This window comes from Rutidosis leptorrhynchoides, chromosome 3, assembly GCF_046630445.1.
Source record: "Rutidosis leptorrhynchoides isolate AG116_Rl617_1_P2 chromosome 3, CSIRO_AGI_Rlap_v1, whole genome shotgun sequence".
NCBI classification, from domain to species: domain Eukaryota; kingdom Viridiplantae; phylum Streptophyta; class Magnoliopsida; order Asterales; family Asteraceae; genus Rutidosis; species Rutidosis leptorrhynchoides.
The window spans coordinates 542564744-542570877 of record NC_092335.1 but is presented as its reverse complement, the minus strand read 5'-3'; the positions used below and the strand labels follow the sequence as shown (position 1 = coordinate 542570877).

The 6134-nt window shown below is 31.9% G+C and overlaps 1 long non-coding RNA gene across 4 annotated transcripts; it reads right to left on the bottom strand.

The window, feature by feature from the left end:
- Positions 1–2722: 2722 nt before the first annotated feature.
- Positions 2723–5401, bottom strand: LOC139898473 (uncharacterized). Of its 4 annotated transcripts, none has more exons than XR_011777018.1 (9): positions 5046–5401; positions 4833–4928; positions 4553–4606; positions 3925–4022; positions 3735–3825; positions 3468–3660; positions 3304–3381; positions 3080–3231; positions 2723–2985 (listed from the first exon to the last, which is right to left on the bottom strand). It is a non-coding gene; the product is annotated as an uncharacterized lncRNA (long non-coding RNA). The 4 variants fall into 4 exon arrangements; XR_011777019.1 differs by having other exon boundaries at positions 2723–2979; XR_011777017.1 differs by having other exon boundaries at positions 2723–3231; positions 4833–4955.
- Positions 5402–6134: the final 733 nt, after the last annotated feature.

The window sequence follows — 6134 nt, the reverse complement described above, 5'->3', positions numbered from 1 at the left end:
AATTAATAATACTAATAATAATAATAATAATGGTAAAAATAATACTAAAATCTTGATAAATCTAATAATAATAATAATAACGTTGATAAAAAAAAGAAAATACTTTTAATATTAATAGTAATGATAATACTACTAAAAATAAATAAAAATGTTATATGTTAATAATAATAATAATAATAATAATAATAATAATAATAATAATAATATTTGTGATAATAATAATGTTAATGATATTAATAATAATAATACTTTTACTAATAATAATATTAATAATAATAATTATTATTATTATGAAAACTACCTTTGAAAACTAAAAAGAAATAAAGCGCCAGAGCCGGGACTCGAACCCTCGACCTCTCAAAAACCCAAAAACCCCCATCACCACTCGATCTAGCCTACTTTTCTGATTGAACTTGTAACCCATTTATATATATATATATATATATCCATTCTATCAGCCCAACCTCAATTTATAATACGGCCAAATAATTAAGTTCCCTAAGATTGCACTAGTCCATCCTACAATGATTCGGCCCAACAATAATCAAGCCCAACTAGCAGTCCAAGAAGGATGTTGTTTAAAAAAAATACATATATACCCCGCCTAGTATCGAACCGGCGACCTCTCGGTAACATACAAGACGCCCTAACCATCCTTCTATATCCATTTTTCTGATTAATTTCACTAATCAATACTATATAACTCATTGTCTGTTCTCATCAATTTCTCTCAAATCCAAATCACAGGAAGACAACCAAATCACATCGAAATCATCATCAACGTGAACTTCATTCATCATCATCTATCATGTATCATTATTATCATGATTATCATCATTATAATCGTCAACATAACCCCGATCATCATATCCATCATCCATAATCCTATCGTCACTCTAATTTAACATAATAATCTAATCATACTCAATGGGTTTTGGGTATGGGGTTAGGTGTTTGACAACGAGAAAAGAACAGCTCGATCACCATCAAACAACATCATTATTATCATACCATCCATTCTAAATCAATGAACCAAATCCTTTTGATAATCAACGAAATGGTTAATTCCCTCATCACAACGTTATATATCTATTGAAAGAGAAAGAAAAGTCGTACATGTCCCAACAAGAGAATATGGTCCATATAACTTTTAGAAAGTAGTTTACCTACTGGGAATTATTTATTTCAACTTGGGATAATTATTTAGGTGGAATACCTATTTAATAAGGAGTACTATATGATAAATGAATCGATGACATGTAAAAGTAACCAACATCATCATTCATTAATTTGTATATCACAGAGGCTGGAAAAGTAGAATAGATGAGCTGTAGCAATAGTGGTTCAATGGGAAAGGAAATAGAGAAAAAAAAATGTACGCTGTAGCAATGTTTATTTACCTCAACATTTACATCTCCCCGTCACTGTTGTGAACCCAGAAAAAGAAATAGAAAACAGGAGAAATAAATAGTGAGTAGCAACATGTATTGATAATGTTTGATGATGATCAAAGGTGGTGGTATGTGATATGATAAAAGTGGCGAAAAAGGTGAAAAGTAAGGTGGTGGTTGTGATGGCTTTTGACAGTTTTTAAAACGTCACAGAAACGACTAAGTAGCAGCTTCAAAACATGATATGTTTGGTGATGTGATGGCCGTTGAGTCCCGGACAGGAATAGAAAGAAGAACACGAACAATGAAGTGGTTTTGTTCATGGTAAGGGTGTTCGATTTGTATATAATTCAATCAAAACGGGTTAGTTGTGATGTTCATGGTGGTGACCAAATGGGTGAAGGTTTAACGGTTTAGTCTTGCGTTTAATAAAGAACAACAGCAGTTCATTGTATATGATTTGGGTGATGGTGGGTGAAGGTTCTAAATGAAAACAGAATTATGTGAGAGAGAGTAGAGAGAAAAGATAGTGAGGTAGTGGTTTACTGTGGTGACTGTTATAGAGAAGATGGTGATTTTGTACAGTAACGAGGCAGCAGCAGCAAAGGAAGATGATGGTTGTTATAGGGGTTGAAGGTGTTGCAAGGTGGTTTGAGTGGTGTTATCGTTCGAAGAAGAAGAAAGTGATAGTGTCGTGTGAAATCTCTGTATGTATATATGAAGGGATATATAATATAACTTGATGCATGAATGTTTACATATAATGTTAAAATATGCAAAGTGTAAGTTAAAAAGGTACGAGAACACTGCCATTTTATGCTCAATTCAATATCCGTGATTTTTTTTCTTGTCCTATGCTACCGACACCACAGAAAGAAAATAAATAAATAAGTATTTGATATGGATTAACTAATTTATTGTCAGTTTAATACTGAGTACAAAGTTAAATCAAATAGATGTCTTAAGATTTCTAGTCGATAATAGTATCAAGAAGACAATGGCAAAATTTATTTGATCCATGGTTTGTTGTTTTAGTTGCATAAATATATGTATATATGTTGTGTGCGTGTGGTTTGGATAAAAAGAAATCAAACAGTAAGCGAAAATAGATTTGATTGGTGATCCATATGCATGTATGTAACAAGTGTTTGGTTAACCGCGCGTTGCGGCGGTAACATCATGTTCGTTACGTGTTTACAAAAGTACATATGAAACTATTATATTATGAGGGATGATTCTCACGCACCTATTTTAACCTTTTACTCTTCTAATAATACTCAATTGGTGTGTGAGGATCAAAAAAGTGTGTGTGAAAATCATCCCCCATTATATAAAGGCACCACGAAAGCATATATTAATTACTAAAGTACATACAAAAGGTGTCATACGTTGTACCCGCAGCTCCAGCTGAAAAGTTGTCTTCAGACATTGTACCTACAGCGCTAGAAGTTGTCTAACTTGAATTGCTCCATGAGACACTAATAACTTATACCGTTAGTTTGAATAGTAGTGAGCGAATTAAGCTTGAATCTAATGACAAAATACGTTGTCTAAAGATTACCTCCTCTGATTTTTGCAGAAGGCTTCTCTGAAGCTAATAACAATTTTCAGTTAAAACAATTAATGTATGAATAATTCAAAAGTAATCATTAATAATAAATAATATTAATTTATAAAAATTACCTCACCTGGCTTTTACAAAAGGCTTTTCCTCCTTTTAAAAAAGCAATGAAACACTTAACCTTCATGTGAGAATATACGGTGGCTGATTTTGATCCACTTACTTGGGAGCTATTTTCTCTTGTTTTATGCATCAGAGGCTAAGAAAATCCAAATCAACCTAAACATATCAAAATGGGTAAAAACTTCCACCTCTAATGTCCGATACATAGTGAATGATTGCTGATAATACCTGAGGTGCGCACCCAATTCGCTCAAGCTCTATGTGGTTATGTTTGCAGTAAAATAATAGATCTGATTCATTGAACACCTGTCGAAATCAAAATCTTGTCAGTCTATCAACATAATTATGTGATTAGATTTGATGAAGAAATAATAAAACTTGAAGATGATTACCCATTAGGAATTTCCCAAGTACTCATACCACGTGATGAGAATAAAGCAATGCAATCGTTTTAGACTATACCACCAACACAGATAACATCAGTTTCATCTACATGGTTGTTAGTGTACGATAGAGCAGTCCATCAATTCCAACCGCATACACCATTATAATACTGGTTGCTGTCAATTCCAAAACCTGGTAAACCTACTTTCAGTGATACAAACCAAATTAGTATCATTTCGAGAAAGGTCAGAATGCAGTCAGTTTAAAAAACTCACTTTGTTTACAAAGTAAAGATCCATGTAATCAGGAACGCAGATGCTTAAGGCCATAACATCCATTTCTTTCTTATCATTCAGTAAGGGGCAACTATAAAAAGCAACTATTCTCTTTCAATTTCATTAGTATGTGAATAACTAATTTATGATAAAGAACTTAAAAAACTCTCTAACACCTATAGTAACATACCTGCTCTTTTAACAGAAGCTATATGTGATGAAGATATGGTTACAACAGGCACACCAGGTATATCATTCAATTATTTTGTCTTTTTTGAGTGTGATAACCTGAAATTGTTCTTTGGTCATTGTTACATGCCATAACCTCAAATAACTATACCAAATACGCAACAACTCGAAACCAAACACGAAAACAACATAAAAACCGCAGATTATTTTTCCAAGCAGAAACATCATTATGAAATCAACGAAACCCCAAAAATATTGACAAAAAAACCCAAAAGATAATAGTAAAAAAATTGAACAACGGGTAAAATATCTCACCACATATAAACGTAAACCCTCATAAGGCGATGACGAAGGGGGAAAATCGCCATGAACATGCGCAAAATAAGGGGATGTAAATTAACAAATTCTAAGACTCGTCATTAGCTTTTCAATCAAGTGTAAACAAAACAATATTCACTATTTTCAAAGACGATAAAGGACAAATTTGCAAAATAAGAAACAAAACAAATTCAACTACAATGTAGAAAACATATGAAGTCGATAAATCTACATGTGCAGATAATAAAAATCAACTAAACCCAACAAAAACTGAATGCTTTAAAAGAGAGAAAACAAAATTACAAACAAACCTGATAACAAAACTGTGCGCCCAACTTGCATCTAAAATCATCCTTAAAGTTGCACTACAACACAGGAAATGGACGAAGATGATAAAGCTGCTCTTGCGCATAGTTAGAAATAATATTTTGCAATAAAAAACCCATAAACAAAAAATTATTTCTTTCTAAACATAAACTCAGGAACAAAAACTACTACCTATCAACTTCGTTTGTACTTTGTATATCTTATTAATCGCATATTTGACACAAAAAATTACATCTTTACAAAACTAAAAAGAACAATTCTTACAGAACAAAAAGCTGCAATTAGCATATTTACGATTTCGAAACCGCTGTCGTGTACCGTCGCCGTCTTTCGACAGTTAAAAAATCCGCCGTCCACCGCCTGTAAAAAAAAATCGACGTCCATCGGCTAAATAACACCAACATTAACACGATACATAACAATTAACAAAATATACCAAAGGAAGTCAACAAAATTAAGAAACTTAAAACATCATACCTTAATTAATTATAGCAGAGGAGCGAATGCGTAGTTGGTAAATCTCTAAAATCGGAAGCTAAAAGAAGAACCAACAATCAGGAATTGCAACTTCAGGGATGGCGATGGAGACGGTGATAGCGATGGAAGTAGTGGTGGAGATGGAGAAGATGTTTGGTGGCGATGGAGACGATGGTAACCGTCTACGGTGGCGAGGGAAAAAATCGCCGGAGATGGTGGCGACGGAAAATTCGTCGAAAGGAGGATGTAGGTGAAGTGGTGGTGAAGTAATGGTAATGGAATAAAGGTAGGAGTTAAGGAGAAAAAGAGGAGTCGGTGGTGGTAGGGATGTGGGCGAGAAAGCGCCAGAGACTTCACGGTGGTGAAGATGGAAATGGAGAGAATGAAAAGTTAGGGATAAATATCTTTTAGCGTGAAAAGACAAAATTACCCTTACTCCTTATTGTTGATGAATAGTGAATTAGATTTGCTCAATTGTAATATTATTAATATTAATATTAATATTAATATAATATATATAATATAATATTGTAAGGTAATAACAATGATTAAATAATAAAAGTAATACTCAATATATATATATATATATATATATATATATATATATATATATATATATATATATATATATATATATATATATATATATATATAAATTCATTTTAATAATAAATTTTTATTATATCTTATAAAATTAATTCTGAATACTAGATTATATAATATTTCAAATTATATTTTGAATTGATATATATATTTATATTTTTAAATATATATGTATCCATTTACAAATAGTTGTTCGTGAATCGTCGAGAACAGTCGAATGGTAATTGAATATATGAACCAGTTCAAAATTTTTGAGATTCAACTTTACAGACTTTGCTTATCGTGTCGAAATCATATAAAGATTAAGTTTAAATTTGGTCGGAAATTCCTGGGTCGTCACAGTACCTACCCGTTAAAGAAATTTTGTCCCGAAATTTGATCGTGGTCGTCATGGCTAACGATAAAAATATTTTTATGAAGATTATAAGTTGATAAATAGAGTTTTATCAATATTGAGTAATATTTATAAAATAATTCAATTACTCG